Below are 25,081 nucleotides of genomic sequence, written 5' to 3' on the forward strand. Positions count from 1 at the left end.
AGTGCTGTGGTGAGTCCAAGGTCACCCAGCTGCCTGCATGTGGGGAAGCACAGAATCGAACCCAGCATGCCAGATTAGAAGTCTGCACTCCTAAACACTAACTAAATTGGCATGAAAACATTGTGCACTCTCAGGAGGACACCATATCAATCTCTCAGAATGGACCTGTTTTAGTAACTGGTTACTAATGAACTAATGTCATTTCAGAAAGACCCGTGTCTCCTACTGGAATATATTTAGAAGAAGAGTTGGTTCTTATATGCTGCTTTTCCCTACCTGAAGGAGGCTCAAAGCGGCTTACAGTCACCTTCCCTTTCCTCTCCCCACAACAGACACCCTGTGAGGGAGGTGAGGCTGAGAGAGCCCTGATATTACCGAAGAAGAACAGTTGGTTCTTATATGCTGCTTTTCTCTATCTGGAGGAGTCTCAGAGCAGCTTACAGTTGCCTTCCCATTCCTCTCCCCACAACAGACACCCTGTGGGGTGGGTGAGGCTGAGAGAGCCCTGATATCACTGCCCGGTCAGAACAGTTTTATCAGTGCCGTGGCGAGCCCAAGGTCACCCAGCTGGTTGCATGTGGGGGAGCACAGAATCGAACTCGGCATGCCAGATTAGAAGTCCGCACTCCTAACCACTACACCAGACTGAATTTACTCATTCATACAAACGCGTTTGCGTCAGGTTAGCAAAGCATGCTTGATTCGCTTGGGAGGGATGGACTCCACTTCTTGACGGACTCCACTCTTTCTTCACTTATTCTTCTTCCACCTTGCCGTGCGGGTAGATTAGTCCCGTCCGAAAGGGATCCCTGAGAGCAGTCAATGATATCTGCAGAAATCGAGTTTACTAATCACTTTCCAACCTGCCAAATGGGTCCTGCAGTTTTCTCCTCTGGATGGCAGAGTCTCGCCCAGCAGTGTTACACACCTGATAATGGTTTTTACAGCAGGCGACAGAGGGGTGTGAAGATTTCCTGGCTGGTTTCTGTCATTGCTTTTTCTGAGACTGTAATGTTCTCATCGGGCCTTATGTGACGTCTAACTGGGATCTGTCACCCAGATGGGAAAGAGTCCTTTCAAGGTAAGGAGTCTTGTGGGCTGGATGCTTCCAAGGACCCTTCCTCTTTCTCATTGAGATTTAACCTGTTATCTGATCCAGAAGATTACCATGTTGATATTTAGTAACATAGCAAGGTATGGCCCAGGATGGCCTCCTCGCATCAGATCTTGGAAGCTAAGCAAGTTTGGTGCTAGTTAGTATTTGCCTGGGAGATCAGCAAGGCAGTATAGAATCATAGAGCCATTGAGTTGGAAGGGGCCATACAGGTCATCTAGTTCAACCCCCTGCTCAGTGCAGGACCATCCTCAAGCATCCAGGGGAAGTATCTGTCCAGACACTGCTTGAGGACCACCAGTGAGGGAGATACAGTCCAAGACTGCATTTACCTTCTTTACCGCCACATTCCCGTCTGCTGATATTTAGCTGGTATTTAGTCCACAAGTACCCCAAGATCAAATTCACACACACTGCTTCCCAGACCCTTTCACAATCACCGTATGAAAGTTACAGCCATTCTGCCTCACTTGCTGTATGTGGCCTCCATATGGTTCACCCCAGCTTCCTTAGAAGAAGAGTTGGTTCTTATATGCCACTTTTCTCTACCCGAAGGAGTATCAAAGCGGATTCTAATCACCTTCCCTTTCCTCTCCCCACAACAGACCCCCTGTGAGGCAGGTGAGGCTGAGAGAGCCCTGATATTATTGCTCTATCAGGAGTCTCAAAGCAGGTTACAATCGCCTTCCCTTTTCTCTCCCCACAACAGACACCTTGTGAGGTAGAAGAAGAGTTGGTTTTTATATGCCGCTTTTCTCTACCTGAAGAAATTTCAAAGTGGCTTACATTCGCCTTCCCTTTCCTCTCCCCACAACAGACACCCTGTGAGGGAGGTGAGGCTGAGAGAGCCCTGATATTCCTGAAGAAGAAGAGTTGGTTCTTATATGCTGCTTTTCTCTACCTGAAGGAGTCAGAGAGCAGCTTACAGTCGCCTTCCCTTTCCTCTCCCCACAACAGACACCCTGTGAGGGAGGTGAGGCTGAGAGAGCCCTGAGATTACTGAAATAAAAGAAGAGTTGGTTCTTATATGCCACTTTTCTCTACCCGAAGGAGTCAGAGAGCAGCTTACATTCACCTTCCCTTTCCTCTCCCCACAACAGACACCCTGTGAGGTGGGTGAGGCTGAGAGAGCCCTGATATTCGTTCTCGGCCAGAACAGTTTTATCAGTGCCGTGGCGAGGCCAAGGTCACCCAGCTGGCTGCATGTGGGGGAGCGCAGAATCATACCCGGCTTGCCAGATTACAAGTCCACACTCCTAACCACTACACCAACCTGGGTCTCTCGTTACCCATAGATTACAAGCGTTCCTCCTTGATATTGTCAAAAAGCAGCCAAACAATCAGAAACAGCCACACGATCTGGCCCTATCCTATGATCCTAGTGAGGGATCAGTTATTGTTGCTAATAATAGAACAGGATATCACAATCAATTGCAATGAAGGCTAAAGCTAACCTGGCTAAGGCTGATTTTTTGCTATACATTCCCTGTCCTGTAAGAAGATCATAGTCTGAGGAAGAGGGCTTGCACTCGAAAGCTCACGCCTTGATTAAATCTTTGTTGGTCTTAAAGGTGCTACTGGACTCTGATTTTATTGTGCTACTTCAGACCAATACGGCTACTCATTTGAATCTGGGTAAGGCTGTTTGCAAAAGGGCTAAGATGTTTGTCTTCCTATGCGGTTGGCAACGGCATCTGTTATTTTCATCCCAGAAGCCGAATAAGCAGAGGGAAGAAATAGAATACAGTCAAGGCGAGCGGGTGGAGGGCGGGGGGGGAGTTTGGGGTCGAGATAGGAGGGCCTAAGGCTAAACAGAGCTGGCAAAATCCAAGCAAGTGGAAATTAGAAGGAAAAAATAAACCCTCTTGCAAAAATGATAACTACAGAACGTTGCCGGTAGGGCTGCTTTAATATTAAACTAGAAAAAAATAGATATTGTGAGTGCCGGTTTCTACTGTGGAGAGCTGGGTTTGATTCCCCGCTCTTCCATGTGCATCCAGCTGAGTGGCCTTGGGGTGGTCACGGTTCTCTTAGAGCTGTTCTCACAGAGCAGTTTCTCACAGAGCTCCCTCAGCCCCACCTGCCTCACAGGGTGTCTCTTGTGGGGAGAGGAGGGTAAGGTGATTGTCAGCTGTTTTGAGACTCCTTCGGGTGGTGAAAAGTGAGGTGCACAAATGAACTCTTCATATATTTTGGACAAAAGTTGTGTAACAAAAGACATCTGTACATCTCTAGAATGATAAGTAGATATGTGATAGAGTGTGGTTATGTGATATGTGCCATTGTAATAGAGAATGCTTAAACAAGAAGAGTTGGTTCTTATATGCCGCTTTTCTTTACCTGAAGGAGTCTCACTCACATTCGCCTTCCCTTTCCTCTCCCCACAACAGGCACTCTGTAAAGTAGGTGAGGCTGAGAGAGCCCTGGTATTACTGAAGAAGAAGAGTTGGTTCTTATATGCCGCTTTTCTCTTCCCAAAGGAGTCTCAAATTGGCTCACATTCGCCTTCCCCTTCCTCTCCCCACCACAGACACCCTGTGAGGTAGGTGAGGCTGAGAGAGCCCTGATATTCCTGCTCAATCCGAAAAGCTCTATCAGGGCCATGAGGAGCCCAAGGTCACCCAGCTGCCTGCATGTGGGGGAGGAGCGGGGAATCCAACCCGGCTCTCCAGATTAGAAGTCCGTGCTCCTAACTACTACATCAATATGGCTCTCCAAAAGGAAAACAAAAGCTTAGTGCTGCTGACCGTGGAGGTTCCTCTTGAGATTAGAGTCTGCTCCTCTTTAACCATTCTACTGTGCTGGATCCCAAGTTCGAGCAGGGAGCAGGGGCAGGAGGGCCAGCACCCAGGAAGGGCACAGTGTAGGGGTGTGTCTTAGTGCCTATTGTATTCCTGGGTGCAACGGGTTTTGTCCCTAGTCTACAATAAAGCTGCAGTACAAAGTTTGAGTCCATGGGCACTGAGGAAAGCTTATACCTTGAATAAAACTCTGTTGTTCTTAAAGTTGCCTTGGGACTCAAAGTTTGTTCTGTGGCTTCCGACCAATACAGCTCACCACCCAAAGAAGAAAAGCTGTTTTTTAAATACCCATCTTTTCCTACCTGAAAGAATCCCAAAATGGCTTAGAACCACCTTCCTTTCCTCTCCTCATAACAGACATCCTTGTGGGTGTGTGAGAAAGCCCTGTGAGAACTGCACACAATAACAGCTCTAAGCGAACTGTGACTAGCCGAAGGTTGGTTTCATGTGGAGAAGACGGCAGCCCGCTGTTCTTTAACCATGACACCACGCTGGCTACATGAATGCTCTTACCTTGAATAAACTTTTGTTGTTCTTAAAGGTGCTACTGGACTATAACTTGATTCTGCATCTGCAGACCCGTCTGAATCTAGAACAAAGTGGCTCTCCCATTATTTGACTTGCACATTGTTGACTGGCTGCCAGTTTGCACACCCCTCCCCACCCTGTGCGGATCAAAATAACCACAATCTGGGGAGTGTGCTGAAAATATTCCTCTGCTGTGGGGCAGTGGAACAGGCACATGTGTTTCTCTCCACCAAAGTCACAGTGGAATGTGCATGCAGATGTTTCTGGGAAACTTGTAGCAAAATGGCTAGGAATACACAGGGACTAGGGCTGGGCTGCTAATTAACCTGGGGGATCAATAAAGCTACATTGGTGGAGGTGGTTTGTAGCTCATAATCATGAAAGGAACTGAGGATCTGTGCCTTAGATTCATATTTTTTGTGACTGGCGTCCCTTGATAGGGAAGCAATTGATGATTTCAGTCAATTTCTTCTTCTTCTTCTTCTTCTTCTTCTTCTTCTTCTTCTTCTTCTTCTTCTTCTTCTTCTTCTTCTTCTTCTTCTTCTTCTTCTTCTTCTTCTTCTTCTTCTTCTTGAGAGCCAGTTTGGTGTAGTGGTTAGGAGTCCGGACTTCTAATCTGGCATGCCGGGTTCGATTCTGCACTCCCCCACATGCAACCAGCTGGGTGACCTTGGGCTCGCCACAGCACTGATAAAACTGTTCTGACCGAGCAGTGATATCAGGGCTCTCTCAGCCTCACGCACCCCACAGGGTGTCTGTTGTGGGGAGAGGAATGGGAAGGCGACTGTAAGCCGCTTTGAGCCTCATTCGGGTAGGGAAAAGCGGCATATAAGAACCAACTCTTCTTCTTCTTCTTCTTCTTCTTCTTCTTCTTCTTCTTCTTCTTCTTGTCAACCACTCCCAAGCTGGACCCTGAAGAAGGAAGACAGGAGGAGAATAGATGCTTTCAAATTATGGTGCTGGGGATGAATGCTGTGAATACCATGGACAAAGTTACCAACAAGACAGTTTTAGAGAGGAGCAAACCGACTATGTCATTAGAAGGCAAGATATTATGGCTAAAGCTCACTTACTTTGGACACATCATGCGATCAGACTCGCTAGAAAAATCATGAATGCTCTGCATGGTCAGCGGCAAAAGGAAATGTGGTCGCCAAAGGATCCGCTGGCTCGACACAATCAAAGCAGATGGTGCCTGTCCTCTTTTGGGTCATTTTTGGAAATGATGAAAATGTCTTCTTTTAGGACTTTTCCTAGTTCGTAACAAGGATCACAACTCCAATTGGAGGGGTCTTTCAAAGGAGATTTGTCTTAGAGATAGATTGCTGGCCACTGGGGATGATGGGGGTGGGCTTGCCAGATCCAGCCTGGGGATCTCCTGGAGAATTAGGGACATATCCTGGGGAGGACGAGGACCTCAGTGGGGTAAATTGCCATAAAGCCCCTCCACCCCCCAATCCCAAGCATCCATTTCCTCTAGGGGAGCTGACCTGTGTAACCGGGAGATGAGCAGCCATTCCAGGGGATCCCCCGGTCTCCCCTGGAGACTGGCACCCCTGCCAGAGATCCCTTATTTGCAGAAGCCGATGGGGACACACGTCCTATCTGAGCCTCCCGCAATCCCCCGGGGAGCAGGCGGGGCCGCGAGGCACGCCTGGGACGATGCACTTTTAACGCGCTTTTGCAGCGGGACTTCCCCGCCCGGGACGGGCCAAGCGGCTCCGAAAGCGGCTTCTCCAGAGCGAAGTTTCCCCGCCGGGCGCGGCCAATGCGCTTCACCCAGCGCGGGGCCTCCCTTCGCCGGCCGAGGCTGCCCGGGAGGCGGCGGCCAGCGCCGAGGCAGGGCGGGGAAGGGAGCCGGGCCGGTGACGTCAGGAAACTTTGCTCGGGGGCCGCGCGAGACACAGAGAGAGAGAGAGAGAGAGACAGAGGGAGACGCGGGCGGCGGCACAGGCGAAGGCGGCGGAGTCCAGTCAGAGGCGCGGCCGGCCGAGGCCACTGCTGCGTGCGCTGCGCTGCGCGGGTAAGGAGCTCGCGCGTTGCGCTGGGTGAGAAGGCGACTTTGTGGCCGCCGCCGTCTGGGAGGCGCCCTCGGGCCGCTGCGCGCCTGCCTGCCTGGCTGCCCGGCGCGGGGCTGGCCCGGAGGGGGCGGCTCCGCCTCGGCAACTTTGGCGCCGGAGGCTGCGCGGAGGCCCACCCGGCGGCGGCATCTCCTGTGCGGGCTGCGCTGTCGGAAGTAAGCGGCGTGCGGGGAGACTGTTGGCCAGACTCGGGGGCCGCGCTGGGGGTGGCCGAGCCCGGGCGGGTGGGAGGCAGCTCGAGGGGTCCGGCGGCGAGGGCGCGGAGGAGCAGACGGAGCTTCCCCTCCGCGGCGGGCGGGCGGGCGGAGAACGGACCGAGGCTGGAGTTGCGGGCTTCGGGGCCAGGAGGGAACAAGCCCCGCGTTTCGTCCCACTTTGGGAGGTCTTTCTGGGCCACGGCCGAGCAGGCCGGGTCCATTGGGTGGGACTGGCCCCCGAGAGAGAGGAGGAGGAGGAGGAGGACATATTTTGTGGTCTTGCCAATTTCCAGGCGAGGCCTGGAGGTCTCCCGGAATTAGAATTCATCCCCAGGAGACAGGAATCAGTTTCCCCGGGCAAAATAGCTGCTGGGGAGGGTGGAATGACGTGCCCCTCCCCAACCCCCTCTGTCCCCGGCCTTTGCCCCCAAAATCTCCTGGTGCTTCCTAACCCAAAGTTGGCAACTGTGGAGCCAAGTCCCCTTTCACACACACACACTTCCAGGTGTAAGACCAGTGTGAACCTGACAGTCGGCACAGCTGGTGCCTAAAGAAACCTTGTGTGTTTCCCACACTGCAGGCAGGGCACATCTACTCAATTGGGCTATGTTGGGAAGGGGGATCCTCGAAATCTGAGAGGGGCAGAGAGCCATGGGGAGGGAGGGAGGGGGGAATTAAACAGAAGCAGAAGATCTGTGGTCCCACAAAGGCAGTGTTTTGCTGGCTCAGCCGGAGCCTTTTGGCGTCTGAGCACACAAGAAAGCCATCACTGCCAGATTCGGGAACATGCAGATGTTTTGCAAAGGCAATCTTGTGTACAGATGTAGAGGGGGGGGAAAAACGGTGAATTCGGTCCATCAGGCTGGGGAGACAAGGTAGTGCTTGAGGAGGGTGCGTTGAAAACTATACAGAGAGAGGGATTTTTAAAAGCCTGGACCGTCCGCCTTCTATGACATTTCTCCAAAACAGCTGACGGCATGTGCTGCACGATGCTGCACGATATGCCTTTCCCGAGATCCGCCGGCACGTGGCCATCGAAAGGAGGACTGAAGCCTGTTTTTGGCACACACAAAAAAAAGAAAGTGAGGACAGGGAAGGTGAATCGTGGTTGTGACTCTTTTGCCGTTCGCGACGTTGCCCTCCTTCCTAGATGCTCACGCCAGCGAGCCGGACCAAAATATTTTGCAGTGCGTTATAATCCTCGCTCTTCTTCTTGCGGGTTGCATTTCTCTCTTCCCTTGGCATAAGTTTGAGTCTTCGGTTTTGAATGGCTTTACGGGATTGAACCAGCAGCCTCTTCCAAGAATGTTTTGGTTTCTCCATTGAGCCTAGTCTTACGAAACTTTGCTTTGTAACGCTGCCTTGCCGGATCAGCCACGCGGTTAGTGCCATGCCGTGTAGCCTTCTGTTGTCTCCAGGTGGCTGGCAAAGAGTCACCTGTTGCTCGTTTCCTGCTGTGCCGCAACCACAGGCGATGTGGAGGAGCAGAGAGAGGGGATGCAACAGCTGGGGCTGCTTCCCCATGGAGAGTTTTTAGGGGGCTAGAGCGGCTGCTGTATGAGGCTCAAACACAGTACTTTCGTTGGTTTGTGGTAAGGGGTCTATAACATTATGCATGGCAGAGTAGACCGGGAGGGATTTTTCTCCTGTCCTGGTAATACTAGAACCTGGGGCCATCAGCTGCAGCTTGAGAAACCCATGGCAGTCAGAAGGAAGTTCTTCACACTGGGCATCGTTAACCTGTGGAACTAGCTGCCACAGGATGTGAGGTTGGTCGCCAACCTGGAAAGCTTTCAGAAGGAACCCAACAGATTCGTGGAGGATGGGGTGATCTGTGGCTACTAATGAGGGATTCTCTATGCCCTACACCAGGGGTAGTCGACCTGTGGTCCTCCAGATGTCCATGGACTACAATTCCCATGAGCCCCGGGGCTCATGGGAATTGTAGTCCATGGACATCTGGAGGACCACAGGTTGACTACCTCTGCCCTACACTACTGGAGGTAGTATGCCTCTTCAGGTCCATTGAAGGGGAGCCCAGGTGGGAGAGGGCTCTTCTGGTCATCCCATCTGGGAACTTGCTCAGCCACCATGGGAACAGCATGCTGGACTTGATAGGCCCTCGGTCTGATCCAGCGTAGTGTTTCCTGATTGGACGGCTGCACGCCGTTCCTCTACTTTTCCAAATGTGGGGTGCCTTCTCAGCACGATCCTGGGGCTTCCCTTGTGGATCCGGCTCGAAGGTTCAAGGGGGTGGCAGGTTACAGGGGATGAGCGAGAGGGTTGTGAGTGTCCTGCCTAGTGCAGGGGGTTGGACTAGATGACCCAGGAGGTCCCTTCCAACTCTACAATTCTATGATTCTAGGACCGCTGTGGGTGCACCGTACACAGGGGGGGGGGAGCTAAGGGGCGGGGCCAAATTCAGTTTCCAGAATGTTGGAGTTCTCTGTTTCTTCCCTGCCTTTAGCCATTTCCCTGGCTTTGTTTCGTAGCTGCTGTTGTTCACAGATTGCCAGACGGAGGACTTGGAGGTCTCTCTTTCAACAGCTATTTTCCACTTGCCCAAATTCTTCCTTTCGGGTCTTTGCCCAAAAAGGTGGAATAGACTGTTGTGAAAAGTCAAAAAGCGGCCAGCTAAGGAACAATCACCTTTTTGCTATTAGTGTCTGCAGAGGAAATACCGGAAGACAAGCCAAAGGATTATCCCCGGCTGGTACCTGTGAGGAAATAAGAGAAGCCACAGTTCTGTGTGGTTGCCTCCCTGCGTGGTCAAGTGGCTGTTAGCAAGTGGTGCGGCCTGATCGTGTCACTGGGCAATGGACATCAATTATTTGGGGGACCACGTTGGGCTCGCCTGCTCTTGATCCCTTCAAGCTTCCAAAACGTGACTGATTCCTCCCTCTGTTCCCAGTTAACAGCGGGGGATTTGGTTCAAAGTCAAAGAAGTACTTCTTAACACAACGTGTAGCTGAACCACCCTGAGCTTTAGGGGAGGGTGGTATATAAATGCAATAAATAAACAAACAATAAACTGTGGAACTCACTGCTACAGGATGTGATGAAGGTCCCAACTTGCAAGATTTTAAAAGGGGAGTGGACAGATGTATGGCAGATGGGACTATTGGGGGTAACTAGTTACAGCGGCTACTAACCCGTGCGCCTCATTGTATCAGTTGCTCAGCGGGATGGTGCTCTTGCTCTCTTCCTCCTTGTGTGCATTTCCAATCCACTTCCAATGCTGGATTTGACACTGGATTTTCCTGTGTGAAGTGGCCAAGTCCACTTGGAAGTGGTCTCTAATGTGCATTATTTAGCATGTGTGAAGTGTCCTCTCCAGGCGTTGTCTGAAGAGGATGCTGGACTTGTTAGGCCTTTAGTTCAGTCCAGCATGTCTCTTCTTATGAATTTAGGTGCCTGTCCTGTCCTCTTGCTTCCTGTTGTGCACCTGCTGTCAACAGAAGTGTGTGGGCATCAGCTAATGCATTTTGACGACTTTGCTTAACAGGGGGAGCTCCAATCCCTGGCATCTCCAGTTAGAAGGACCAGGCCATAGATAATAGGATGTGTTCTCTCACTGACCTGAAACCCTGGAGAGCCACTGGCAGTCTACGTAACCAGTAACGTCCTTTTCGACTCTCTTGCTGTAACAAAATCAGGGCACATGAGTCCATCCCAGACGATTTATTGAGAGCTTAATCAAAAGGACCCAGGTTACGGGATTGGATCTTTAAAAATGACACCCTATTTGATAATCTAATCCCTCCCCTTTAAGATATTTTTTTTTAAATTCACTTCTGATTATTTAGTTACCATTTCATCACAAAATCTCTGAATGGCTTTAGTCATTTTCGTTTTCAAACTGTGTCATTGGCCTGCCTTCCTGGTTGTGTACCTCTAGCCCACTGCTTATGTATTTGTGGAGAACCTGCCGTCAAATGTCTTTCTTATTGTAATTTAGATTGTCCTCTATATTTGGAACCAAGGACTAAATTCATAACTAGATTCCTGTTGGGACAATTTTTTTACACTGACAGAGAAATTGGTCTTTCTGTTATTATCAGATACTAATCCTTTGATTAGTTCTTTTTGGTCATTGTTTGCACTGGCTGCAAGGAAAATTCGAGGCAAACTTACCCCATCAGAGAGTTAATGTTTTTAACATTACGTTTATTTATATTGTTTTATTGTCTTATTGATTTCAACTGTATATATTGTATATATATTGTAATGGACTTTGGCTATAAACAATCGATTCTGCATAATAGATTTCTGGTAAGGCCTTGGAGGAGGACCATGTCTCATGGTTTAAATGCTTAACACCCACTCAGGGCAGCTTTCTTGCCCCTGAGTGCCTCTTCCTCCAACCGGCTTGCCTGTCTGTCCAGCAGCCAGCCAATCGCCTTCCATCCCCCACCCCTGACCACCCCCTCCTCCTTCCACTTCCCTCTGAGGCTTGGAGGCTGCAGATCCCTGCTGTGTGAGAGCTGCCCCTGCCGGTGAATTCCCTAACAGCTGCCTGCAGCATATCCAGGTCCTGGGGGGAGGGGGAGGCTGTCTGCAGAGTTCTTCACCCCCCTAATTTAGTGCCCGTTGTATTCCTGAATGCGATGGGCTTGGCCCCTAGTAAAATCTATGACCATGAGTAGCCTGTATTGACCTTTATGGACCAGTGGCCTTATTCAGTATAAGGTAGTTTCATGTATGCATTCACATTGACCAACTCTAGAAAGAATGCTTCATGTGGTCAAATTCAAACCTTTTCCTGGTCTTTAATATTAACACATATTGACCAAATGAAACATCTGTTTAGTGAATGTTACGCTTATATTTTTGCTTATAAGGTCTAGTGATCTTGCTTATGTACTTGTCCAAAGAGACTTCTAATCTGGCGAGCCGGGTTCGATTCTGCACTCCCCCACATGCAGCCAGGTGGATGACCTTGGGCTCGCCACAGCACTGATAAAGCTGTTCTGACTGAGCAGGAATATCAGGGCTCTCTCAGCCTCACCCACCTCACAGGGTGTGTGTTGTGGGGAGAGGAAAGGGAAGGCGACTGTAAGCCGTTTTGAGACTCCTTTGGGTAGAGAAAAGCGGCATATAAGAACCAACTCTTCTTCTTCAAAGTTGTTTGATTCTCTGAGTGTATTTCTTGACTGTCCATTCATCAGTTGGGTTAGACCTCTGGATGGGGGCTCTAGTGTGTGGCCCATGGGCTCCCTGGAACTTGCTGATGCCATGTCTGGCCCCTTCCAAAATGTTCTTGTGTGGGGCCAGGTAGTACCTTTTGGCCCAGCAAGTTTTCTGATTGATTATTGGAGATTTGATTGATTGAATGGTGCTTTGGCAGCAGCTGCAAACACAACAAAAGAATCTTCCCTCTGTGACTGAAGTCGAGCTGTGGCAGCCATTTTGTGTCTGGCTCGGTCTCCTGAGGTAGCCATGTTGTGGCTGTGCTTGCCATGTCATGGTGCTCCCAGCCTGAAACAGGTTGGGGACCTCTGCTTTAGGGTGCAGACAGACTCCTGTTTTATTTCGAGATCCCAGTAAGGAGTAGGAGAGACCAGTAGCCTGCCATCCTGGGTCCTCATTGTGCCAGCGTAACACCATACCCTTGAGCAAGGCACTACTGTGGACTCCAAATTGTGCAGATGTATCATTTTGGGAAAGGAAGCAAGGAGAAGGAATTAGATAGACCACCAGTTACAGGAGGAACGTCACTTGTTCTTGTAAAGTTTCTAAAAATGATTGCATTTCAGAACACTTGACCCAAGTAGCTATAGAGACAAGAGGTGCTCTATGTGTATGATGGCATTTTTCTAAATATGAGAGCTGAGTGGGTTCCCAACAGGTACAAGGGACAGATCCGTCCCCTGAGCTGTGGACGGAAGTGGGCTATGTAGAGATGCCTAGCTTTCGCTGATTCGAAGGGGTCTTGAAATGGCTGGCATATGTGATTAAGAAAAGGATTTTGTGTGGCATCGTAAAGACTAACATAATGGCACTAATTCTCCTGGGCCAGGGTTTATTTTTGTCAGCCTTGATAAAATGGGGATGGACAAGAAGATCTCTGGCTATTTTTACAGAAATATAGCCCACTGACTCTAGCAGTGATAATGGATGCTCAAAATCCTACAAGCTGGGCTCCAGCAATATGTGGACCGAGAGCTTCCAGAAGTACAGGCAGGATTTCGAAGAGGCAGAGGAACTAGAGATCAAATTGCCAACATACGCTGGATCATGGAGAAAGCTAGGGAGTTCCAGAAGAACATCTACTTCTGCTTCATTGACTGTGCTAAAGCCTTTGATTGTGTGGAGCACAACAAATTGTGGCAAGTTCTTAAAGAGATGGGAATACCAGAGCATCTTATCCGTCTCTTGAGAAACCTATATGCAGGTCAAGAAGCAACAGTGAGAACTGGGCATGGAATCACTGATTGGTTAAAAATTGAGAAAGGAGTTTGGCAAGGCGGTATACTGTCGCCTTGCCTATTTAACTTGTATGCGGAGCACATCATGAGAAAGGCGGGGATAGATGAGTCACAAATTGGGATCAAGATTGCAGGGAGAAATATCAACAACCTCAGATATGCAGATGATATCACTCTAATGGCAGAAAGCAAAGAGAAACTAAAGAGCCTGTTGATGCGGGTGAAGGAGGAGAGTGCAAAAGTTGGCTTGAAACTCAACATCAAGAAAACAAAGATCATGGCATCAGGCCCTCTCAATTTCTGGCAAATAGATGGGGAAGAAATGGAGGTAGTGACAGATTTTATTTTCCTGGGCTCCAAGATCACTGCAGATGGGGACTGCAGCAAAGAAATTAAAAGACGCTTGCTCCTGGGGAGGAAAGCTGAGGCAAATCTAGCCATCATCCTAAAAAGCAGAGACATCACCCTGCTAACAAAAATGCATTCAGTCAAGGCTATGGTCTTCCCAGTTGCAATGTATGGCTGTGAAAGTTGGACCATAAGGAAGGCCGAGCATCAAAGAATTGAGGCTTTTGAACTCTGGTGCTGGAGAAGACTCTTGCGAGTCCCTTGGACTGCAAGGCGAACAAACCGGTCAGTCCTAGAGGAGATCAGCCCTGACTGCTCCTTAGAAGGCCAGATCCTGATGATGAAACTTAAATACTTTGGCCACCTCATGAGAAGGAAGGACTCCCTGGAGAAGAGCCTAATGCTGGGAGCGGAGTTGGACATGACTTCAAACCTAACAACAACAACAAGGAGTCTCCAAGTGGCTGACAATGGCCTTCCCTTCCTCTCCCCACAACAGGCCCCTTGGGAGGCAGGAGAGTTGTGAGAGAACTGAGACTGGCCAAGTGTCCTCCAGCAGGCCTCCTTTGGAGGAGGTGTGGGTGATGAGACTCTTTTCTCCAGATTAGAGTCCACTGCTCTTAACCACTATGTTATTTTGTCTCCAATGCTCCTTTAAAAGAGCTTGTAACTTCAAAGATCCACAAGATTTTTGGGGCATAAGCTTTGGGGAGTCAAAATCTTATTTCCCCCTTATCTTGTTGGCCTCCAGGGGGCTTCTGGACTTGAATCTAGCTGTTCTAGAGCAAACTATAGAACTGTAAAGGTTTCAAAATAGTAACAATTAACTTGAATCATTAGGAAGTAAAAAAATTATTTAACATTTTTTTTAAAGTTTGATATAAAGGAAATTTTTGTCTGTAATGATATCAAGCAGCTCTCATCCACATGGTCCAGATTGGATATCTTATTTTACGTTATGTTTCTTTTTGTGAACCGCCGTGAGACAGCTTGCTGGGAGCAGTGGTATATAAATCCAATAAATAAAATAAAATATCTCGTTCCCATTTTCAAAATGCTGTTCCAACTTAGTACATTGGGAACAGCTGTTTATAGTTCCCTGTTGTAGGACAGCATATTTGTGTAACGTGCAGAATGCTTAACGGGGCTATGCATCCTGCACATGTTGTTATTGTGTGAACGTTAATAACATTTGTTTGTTTGTTGTTGTTTAGCTTCCAATAATCATGCAAAAGAACGAAACTCACTTTGTAAAGACATCACAATAAGAACGGGTACAATATGAAGAAAAGCTTTATCCGATCCGAGAAAAGCTTTATGCAAACAATTCATAGAAATACTGCAAATATATTAAGAAGCTGTAGGAATGCCACTGGAAATTCCAAATCCAAACGAGGGACCAGTAAATCCTGCGTTTTGCTCATGAAAGCTTCTTCAACGGACCCCAACACAAACTTTACTGCACAGTACAAATTGTTTAAGGCCAACACATTTTTATTTGAGGTATGAGCTTTCGTGTGCATGCACACTTCCTCAGATACAATATCATGGAATGAAAGTAATCAGTTCATACTTACAGGCAAAGTGTGAGAATATATTAACATTCAGCTTAATGAAAATGGTTAACAGATTCCAGAGAAATACGAAAAAAACAGCAATTTGGATTTGTTTGTATTCACTTGAGAGTGAATCACATGGGAAACATTCTGTGTACAATAAATACGGCCACATTAGGAGAATAATGGGAGATTAGATAATCAATTCCTGACATCAGTAAGTGAAACCTTTCCTTCCTGCCCCCTGTCTGTCCTCTCAAGCATGGAAGCATCTTGGGGCATCATCTTTAACAGTCCAAGATTGGACTAAAATTACTTGGGTTACTGTGACCCACTCAGGAAAAACAGGAAGCTGGGCTTTGTGGCTGCTTATTTAAAGGTCTGTGGGGAAACAGGAAGTTGGACCTTTGGGTTGATGATTTGAAGGTCTAAGGTTGGACTAGAATGACTTCTGTTATAGTGGTCCACTATGGGGAAACAGGAAGTTGGACCTTTGGGTTGAATGATTTGAAGGTCTAAGGTTGGACTAGAATGACTTCTGTTACAGTGGCCTACTAAGGGGAAACAGGAAGTTGGACCTTTGGGTTGATGATTTGAAGGTCCAAGTTTGGACTAGAATGGCTTCTGTTACAGTGGCCTACTAAGGGGAAACAGGAAGCTGGACCTTTGGGTTGATGATTTGAAGGTCCAAGTTTGGACTAGAATGGCTTCTGTTACAGTGGCCTACTAAGGGGAAACAGGAAGTTGGACCTTTGGGTTGATGATGCAAAGTTCCTGGGATGGACCGGTGTGATCTTTGCCTGTGCTCTATTTTTGTTTCTTTCCCCCGTCGTGCTGACAGAAATCCTGCCTTTAGAAGGAAACAGATAAACCAACATTTGGGAGAGATGGCTTGTGCTGAGTAGAAGAACGATTAGTTTTGAAATGAAATACCCTTTCTGTTTTGCTTATTATTGCCTCCCAGACAGGAAATCAATGCCAGATCTAGTGCTAGACACATACATTACCAGCGCTGAGATTTTTATACCATTCGAATTTTAGAAACCAGGATATTTCTTTTTTTAGAGAAGTTAAATGCTCATAAGGCATTATGATTATTAAAGCACACTATTATATAGGCAAAGGGAACGGAGCATTGTTACTTGATACTGAATTGCTGAACCGCATATGGTTTCTAAGAATAACAAGCATATTTTGCAGAACCGTTTCTCCAGGGAGAATAAAGAGCTTGCGAAGCCGAGCTCATTCCAGTACCTCTTAATCAGTTTCACATGCGTGCGCATTAGAAGAGCGTTCTTTGTCTTTGTAAGCAACCTCTTACTCTCTCTCCTACAACTTTTGTCACGAGGAAACTTGTGAAAGGAACGAGCTACACATTTCAGTACTAAACTTTTAATTCGCTAATCCGTCCCGCTGTACCTGTTGTGCAGATAGCGGGGGGACAAGTGTTTTAAACCACACGTTTTGCAGCTTTGCCCCCTATGGTTGTTATCGTTAGTGGGAAAGGCCTGCTTCGGCTACGTAGTTTGCGATATGCAGATGCTGTCTATCGATAATGCTAAATCACAGCAACGGAATGTATGCTGCGAAGGTTCGGCAGAATATTTTGATTTGCCTTCCAGGCTGAAAGGACATTTTACAGGGATTTCTGACAGTGGGCTATTTTGCAGTCTGTTACAAATAACCTGCCGCTAATTGGCTTTATTAGCTTGGCTTCTTCTGATGCGTTTTGTAATGACATCTTTTGCGTAAACTGTTTTGCAGTCTGTGGAATTATACGGCCTGATTTTAAAAATAAGACTTGTTCAAGTTTATCTGCGACTTCCCGTGAGGGAAGACGGGCTGCTTGCGTATTCATATTGAATTTGAACTTAATGAAAACATGCAGTCTCTCGTAATTGAATTTATAATCCTTTTAGGAGTTTGCAGGAGGCGGCTGTTCTTCAAACGGAACTGTGAGGGAAAACATAATTGTCAGTCATCGTGGAATGTCATGTTGTGACTTAATAGCAGGATGGAGAAGTCTCTACAGTGTCACCCATTGATCTTTTTGATCTCTCAGAACTGTGTACGTGGAGCGGAAACTCCAGAATCTCTAGGACATGTTTTCTTTGACCGTAGCTCTACCGTAGGATCAGAGAAGTTATTATTAATCCCATCCTTGCTTCTTGTTTGGTGTAGTGGTTAGGAATGCGGACTTCTAATCTGGCATGCCAGGTTCGATTCTGCGCTCTCCCACATGCAACCAGCTGGGTGACCTTGGGCTCGCCACGGCACTGATAAAACTGTTCTGACCGGGCAGTGATATCAGGGCTCTCTCAGCCTCACCCACCCCACAGGGTGTCTGTTGTGGGGAGAGGAATGGGAAGGCGACTGTAAGCCGCTTTGAGCCTCCTTCGGGTAGGGAAAAGCGGCATATAAGAACCAACTCTTCTTCTTCTTCTGCCGGTCGAAGTAGAAGGACCCTTCTGTCAATCATGTTAGTGGATAACCATCAGAACCTGATGTGGAAGGTTTCCAAGTATCGATGGCTGGCCTATCAAATTAGGAAAGAGCTCGCAGAATACAGTTAGGGCCGTGCTTCGTTTAGTTCCACCAATTTGCGATGTATTGTATTTTGTATTAATTTTAATGCTGTGTTAATTTTAATGTCGTAATCCAGATATTATTGTATGGCTGAATTTTTAAATATCGTGGCCCCTTTCATCTGGACTGTGACCATAATAAACTGATTGATTGATTAATCTCATTGGCTGAGTCTTTTGGTTATAAATACCAAAGAGCATGGATGTTTACCTGCCATTTGGAGAATAAGGATCTATACAGTAATTGCGGTTCCTGGGTGGGATGTGCGTAGGCCAGAGGACAGTTTTGATATGACACCTGAGAAATCAAAGCAGAAAAATCCGGTGGGGAAAAGAAGCAACAGCACCTTCTCGTGTTGGTTGTAGCCAGCACATGTGTACAGACTAAGGATGTGGGATTCAGTTTTTAGAAGTCTAAAGAAATTTTTTTGGCTTATCCGAGGCAAATTACAATTCCCATTAGTTTAAATGGCAGAATCAGAGAATTCCGCAATCAATTTGGACTTGATTCGGCTGATTGGGCTCATTGAGAAGGACCCTGCTAAAGACCCTTCTGGTGGAGTCTTTAAACATTTCTCCAGGAGACCTGATCTGCTGGCTCTCCACAACATCAGCTCTTTGTTGGGCTCCAGTGGAGCCAAATCAGTTTGGGAAAATCCGAATCATGGGAACCCGAATCACTGTGCCTAGTCATTGATTCGGGTTTACCTGAATCATTTTGGGCCGAATCAAAATTGTACCAATTTTTTCTAAGTGCACATTCTTATGGCATCTATCATGACTGCAGATTGTAAGAGACTCCAGTTGGAAGTCCTGAGCATCAAGTTATCTAAAAGTCCATGATATACACATATCATTTTCTATACTAGTAAGCACATCAAACATTGCTTAAAAGGTGCAGTAATCCTTCTGAGAGGTATATACATTTTAATCAGTTTAAATCTGGATTTTTTAAAAAAATATTTGACTAATTAGTGTGCACTAAGCTTAGGAGGTCTCTAAATAAAAATTAGAATGCTTTCAATTACATGTTGGTTTAATGGGTTCTGGCTGTTGAGCCACGTATGCATACTAACCTGGCAGACTATACCTACTTGGTTGAGTGGCCAAGAACAAGTCAGGAGACATCAGAGAGTCCAAGGGGTCGGGAGCTGAGGGACAATTCATATGGAGGGTGGGGCAAGGAGCAGAGTCAACGCCAGGTTGGGGTCGAAAGCCAGGGAGAGGGTCAAAAGCCAAACCAGAGTCAATAGCTAGGAATGGAGTCAAAAGCCAAAACTGTGGGTAAGGAGCCAGGATGGAGTCAGATGCCAAAGTCAAAGGGTCAAGAGCTGGGAACAAAGTAAGAAGTCAAAGCCGAGGGTTAGGAGCCAGGAACGGAGTTGAAAGCCAAAGCTGAGGGTCAGGAGCTGGGAATGAAGTCAGTAATCAAAGCCAAAGTCAGGAACCTGGATACAGTTGAGCAGAGCTTTGCTGTAGTGAACCAGGACATACAGTGTCCGGGATGACAGGCAGGGGAATGCACGTGTTGCACCCACGGAGAACCTTTCCTCAAAGCTCTCCGAAAGTTCACCAGGGCAGGTTGGGGCAGCCTGCAGCAGGGAGGCTTGCAGTTGGGCCTAATCCACATCTGAAGGAGCTGCAGCTTGACCATAGAGAAGAAGAGTTGGTTCTTATATGCCACTTTTCTCTACCCAAAGGAGTCTCAAAGCGACTTACAGTCACCTTCCCTTTCCTCTCCCTACAACAGACACCCTGTGAGGTAGGAGAGGCAGAGAGCCCTGATATTACTGAAGAAGAAGAGTTGGTTCTTACATGCCGCTTTTCTCTACCTGGAGTCTCAAAGCGGCTTACAGTCGGCTTTCCTTTCCTCTCCCCACAACAGACACCCTGTAAGGGAGGTGAGCCTGAGAGAGCCCTGATATCACTGCTTTGTCAGAACAGCTTCATCAGCCCCGTGGTGAGCCAATGGTTGCATGTGGGCGAGTGCAGAATCGAACATGGCTTGCCAGATTAGAAGTCCGCACTCCTAACCACTACACCATCTAGACTGACAGCATGCTGACAACTGTGCTGGTCTTCTGCCAGCTGTCATGTTGGTCTGATAGCACCGTCACTGCCACTCTGGGGAGTCCTCGGGACTGGATGGCGTCTTGTCCTGGGGTTTTACATAGAATGGCACTTGGGGCTGGCTAGTACCAGCTGCTCATTAACTGGTGGATTGGCCGGGTCTTTATCCCCCACCAGATCTTTGGTCTCCAGCTTCACGTGAGGCATGCCTGGGTCAGTGTCCAGATTGGAATTGAGTGCGCGCTAGAGCACCTGCTGGTGGCGGGTCCGAAGGCGCAGGGAGCACAGGCATGACAATATGTATGTGAGTAAGAGAGAAATTATATGCAGGTCTACTCGGAATCCTGTTCAAGCCTCCTACTTAGTGGAGCTTACTTCCAGGATCATGTCCTTAGGAATGTGAGACAATACCTTATGTAATTTTTTTCTAACTATTTATCATTGGTCATGATTTTTCATATCTGTCATGTATTAAGGCTTCTTAAAATTACGTTGTGCATTTTTATGTGGCTGAAGCCATAACGGAAAAAGTAGCAATTTCATTGTTGGGGTCTGCTTAGTTTTCAGCCATGTGTCTGACTTAGCTGGAATGCAACATTTGATGTGAGGTCTTTTACACTTCACACAGACTTTACAACTAGAAGTCTGAGGTACTGTTCAAAGTCAAAGAACTAAAATAGGATTGCCAGGCAGTGTCTGGAGAGTTCTGGGGAGGGTAGAGTCCTGGGCGGAAAAAAATAAAATAAAATAAAATAAGGCTTTGGCTATTTGCTGGCAGTTCTGACCCCATAGAGTTCCTGGTTCCTAGAGATCCCTAGATCCCTAGAGCTACATGGAAGTGACAGTAGTAATTCTAGCAGTCACTAGAAACTCAACACTACATTTTCTGGCAATTGCTGGTCCCACCTTTGTCACTTCTGGAATCTAGAAATTGTTAGGAACTCTATGGTCAGAATCCCCTGCGAGTAGATGAGGCCTTATATTTCTTCTTAATTTTTCGCACTATGAAGTTTAGGGAGAGAAAGAAATCATTGTCCGAGATAAGAGCTCCAGTTCATTCCTTCTGGAGGCAAAGCCTTGGCATGTGTAGTGGCAGAACAACTTCAGGAAGTTCTGGGTTTGAAAAAATAACATTTAGGCATATTTAATTATCTGTTCAGATTGACTTTGGGGATGGTGCTAGTGAAATGGTGCTGAGTATCTTGATGGACAGCCTCTGCCAGGAGAGTGACCGTAAGGACTTGTCCTCCTTGATTCTTCTGGACCTTTTGAGGAATTTCTGGTACTATTGACAGGCAGAGCTGGGAATTGGGGCACCATGTTCTGGGGTGGTCAGGCATTTCCAGAAGTTCTTGGTGGAGGTGTGGTGGATTTCTGCTCAGTTCTGTGGTGTAGCATGCAAACTTCTGACAGAAGGTGTTCTGGCCACTGGAGAGGAAGTTAATAGAGGTGATTGTGCCAGAAATATCTCCACCAAAGCATGGTGATTTTGTCAAGTGTTAATTCTGGCCCTTGACCTGGAAGGAATCCTCTTGCTGAGTCACAGTGAATATTTGTTTATGGTGATTAGCAGCAAAATTGGTGGTTGTGAGTGTTAAGAGTCCTGTGATTTGGCAGCTGCGGGACAGAGGGGCTAAGTGGGGAGAGGAACAGGAAGTAGGAAAACAAGAATGAAGCGGAACAGGAAGGAAGAGAGGAAGGGGTAAGTGGTTGTAGTAAGGAGAACATTGGAACTAAGTGGATGTCAAAGTAGGTCCCAATCTCAGATCTTCTAAAAGCTGCTTAAATTTCCCCAAAACTGGAGGAACCCAATTTTGCTATGTAGATTTTTTTTTTGCCATCAGAAAGCAACCAGTTACGACAACTGTGAAATGTTTTCAAGGCAAGACCCATTCAGAGGTGCTCCCCCTTTGCCTGCCTTTGTGTAGTGGCCCTGGGCTTCCTTGATGGCCTCCCATCCAAATACTAAGCAGGATCGACCATTCCTAGCTTCCAAGATCTGACCAGATTTTAGAGACTGTTATAATTAGTTGAGTTATTCAAATTAAGCAATAGATTGAAAGCAACCTAAGGCAGTTTGTTACAGGAAGTCATCCTTTCCTTAACTTTGAGGATCAAGCACACAATTGTTGTAGGACATCCATATTTTTTAAAAAAGAGATTCTCACCTTTTGTTTTCTGCTTCAGTCTGCGCTGTTCAGCCTGGCTGATGTCTTCAACCAATGTGGCATTTTCCCTTTACAGCTTAAAAAAAATGCGTATGTTCATTGTTACTGGTTTTTGTTGATCTTATTTACACTTTGCTTCTCATTTTTGCACTCTTAATCTTCTGCTTAGTATTTAAAAACCATTCTACAAAATCCTGTCTATTTTCTTACATTGTTGTCCAATTAATACGGCGATGAATGGAATGTCTTCTTTAAAAAACCCTGGAGTTTGGGACGATGGCCAAGATCATCATCTGATTTGGATGGCAGTTTGAACTACCGAAGTAGCACTGAATTAGAAACACACAGAGCTGGAAGAGACCTCAAAGGGTCATCCGGTCCAGCCCCCTACCTTCTCGGAGACTTAATAATCATACACTCCTGAGAGGTGCTCATCCAATCTCCTCCTAATAATTTCCAGCAGAGGAGGCTTCACCATCCTGTGGGGCAGCCTATTTCATCACCATCAGAAAAATGTTTTCTTATATCTAGGTGGAACCTCCTTTCCCCTAATTTTAATCCATTGCTCCTAGTCCTTGTCTCTGGAGGAAACTTGTCCCCCTCTTCAACATGTCTACTTTATACCTAGTTAAACATAGCTGTCATCAGGGGATTTGATAACCATCTTCAAGTATTTAAAAGGCTGCCATATAGAGGATGGAGCAGAGTGGTTCTCTCTTGCCCTGGAGGGACGGATCAGAACCAATGGGATGAAATTAATTCAAAAGAAATTCAGTCTCAACATCCGGAAGAAGTTCCTGACAGAGTGGTTTCTCAGTGGAACAGGCTTCCTCGGGAGGTGGTGGGTTCTCCATCTTTGGAAATTTTAAAGCAGAGGCTGGATCACCATCTGATGGAGAGGCTGATTCTGTGAAGGCTCAAGGGGGTGGCTGGTTACAATGGATGAGCGATAGTGTTGTGTCCTGCATAGTTCAGGGGGTTGGACTAGATGACCCATGAGATCCCTTCCAACTCTATGATTCTATGATCATCACCCCTGGCCCTCCTCCTCCCCAAGCTCTCTCAACCTCTTCTCATAAGCCATTGTTTCCAACCCCTCAACCATCCTGGTCGCCCTTCTTGGAACACGCTCCAGCTGGTCAGTATTCTTCTTGAGCCATGGTGCTCAGAACTGAACACATTGAATTTCAGACAAACACTTGTTTAGTTTCGTAGGGTCATAGTGGGGTTCTTCCTCGTTTATGACTTCAAATTCCAGAACAAAGAGAGGTAACCATGATAGTCCATAGCTGAAACCCCAGACAAAAGCCATGTGGAATCTTTTACTGAGGCAAACTTGAATAGCACAGCCCTGACCTGGAGAACCCAGACTAGCCAGATGTCATCAGTTGGGCCCTGTTTAGTATTTGGATGGAAGACCATCAAAGACATCTGGAGTTTCTATGCAGTGAGGCAATGGCAAACCACATCGGAATGTCTCTTGCCTTAAAAACCCTGCAGGGTCTCATAAATTGGCTACAACTTGACACCTTTCCCAGAGTAATGATAATGGAGCTCAAGACAATGCATCCACCTGGACTGAATCGAGACCTAGGTTTCCTGTTTCATTACCAGTGCTGATTTCTCCATGCCTACTTACCCTCCTTCAAATCACACCTAATCCAATCACGTCTCCTGTTGTCATTCGCCTGTTATTATCTTTCACCTGCTATTGTCCTTTGGCATCTGAAATCCCTCTACTCTCCAAGATATACCTGTGAGAGGTGATCTACATATTACATAGACTTTGGTAGGAGGATTTTTGGCAATGTGATTTCAGACTGCCGATGAGGTGCAAGTGTTTTTGAATCTGCATAATAACATTTCTACGTGTCATGAATGAACAGTGGAAGAATAAACTAAAATGACCTTATCTTCTACAACAGGATTAATGTAGTTTGAAATTTGATCGCTTATGTTGTGTAAGCTTAGTGGTACTGCAAGTCTAGAAGGTGAGATGATATTCGGGGGATTTCTGAGACCTTGTTTCCTACCTAGTTAATGCAGGATTAAGGGGTAACAGACAATTTGAATCCAGTAACAGAGGTCTCAAACCATCGTTCATGGATGTTTGTGGCCAAACTTCTCATTGTGGCCTACAGGCCCCACTCTCCCATCTTGACACTCTACCTTCAACGTGACCACTATTGGTTTATTTCTCCATTGGGACAGTAAAATCAGAGTCCAGTAGCACCTTTAAGACAAACAAAGATTTATTCAAGGCGTAAGCTTTTGAAACCAACATGGCTACTCATTTGAATTGCTCCATTGGGAGAGTTGGTTAGGAAGGATACTCTTCCCATCAAAAGCCTTTTGTGGGGCACCCTGGATTCCATGGGAGAGAACATTGCCCCACCTGGATTGTGGCCACCCAGGCAGATCACTGAGCGTTAGCCTCTGACTGGATCACCAGGGCCGCCTACCAATGCTATCCACACCTACCTCACCCAGATGAGTTGCCACCTGCCAGAATAGTGGAGGTCCTGCAATCCACAACACAGGGTTCACTGGAAGTTGTTTGGAAGTGGTCCCAAAGCTCTGGGTGAAACTTGGGACCCAATCTGGGATTATCAGCTGGTCTAAGAGGCTGTGAATTAGGTGTATTGCTAGTCCTCGAGGATGGGCCTAAGGGTGTGTTTGAGGCAGATGCAGACACTGTGGCTTTTGACATGGAGGGTCCAGAGGTTTTCCAATCCCCATCCCCCAGCTCTGCAGGGAAAAACCAAAAAGTGCGAATAGTTAGGTAAACCAGGGGTAGTCAACCTGTGGTCCTCCAGATGTTCATGATGGAACGCTGGCAGGGGCTCATGGGAATTGTAGTCCATGGACATCTGGAGGACCACAGGTTGACTACCCCTGAGGTAAACAACCCTGAAATGGAGGGGAAAGTGGCAAACGAGAGCCTCTCCTAAAGGCCTCCCAAATTACCCTTTGACACCTATGACCAGACTCACTATCAGATTACAGAATGTCAAAAGGGGCAACGAGCATGCAGGTAGAAAGGAAGGAGGACTGTGCAATGGATGTCCTCCAAAGGCAATTGGATAAAGATAGTATATTGGATGTGGAGATACCAAGAAGCAGTGGATTTATGATTTCTGTGTTATCTTCTGTTGGTATGGAGATGATGAGTGATGGTGAGCCTTGGCTGAACCAGTACAAAAAT

The 25,081-nt window shown here is 47.1% G+C and overlaps 1 protein-coding gene across 8 annotated transcripts in view; it reads left to right on the forward strand.

Moving 5' to 3' along the window:
* Nucleotides 1-6,145: 6,145 nt before the first annotated feature.
* The window catches only part of GULP1 (GULP PTB domain containing engulfment adaptor 1), a 267,536-nt gene continuing 248,600 nt past the window's right edge, over nt 6,146-25,081 (forward strand). For 2 of the 8 annotated variants that reach the window (XM_077319438.1, XM_077319439.1), the window contains exon 1: nt 6,169-6,466. The gene's annotated coding sequence lies outside the window, so the exon portion shown is untranslated. Of the gene's footprint in view, nt 6,467-6,515; nt 6,680-25,081 lie in introns of those variants that run through there. The other 6 variants (XM_077319443.1, XM_077319442.1, XM_077319440.1 and 3 more) reach the window with 6 other exon arrangements.

The sequence above is a fragment of the Paroedura picta genome, chromosome 2 (assembly GCF_049243985.1).
Source record: "Paroedura picta isolate Pp20150507F chromosome 2, Ppicta_v3.0, whole genome shotgun sequence".
Lineage (NCBI taxonomy): Eukaryota > Metazoa > Chordata > Lepidosauria > Squamata > Gekkonidae > Paroedura > Paroedura picta.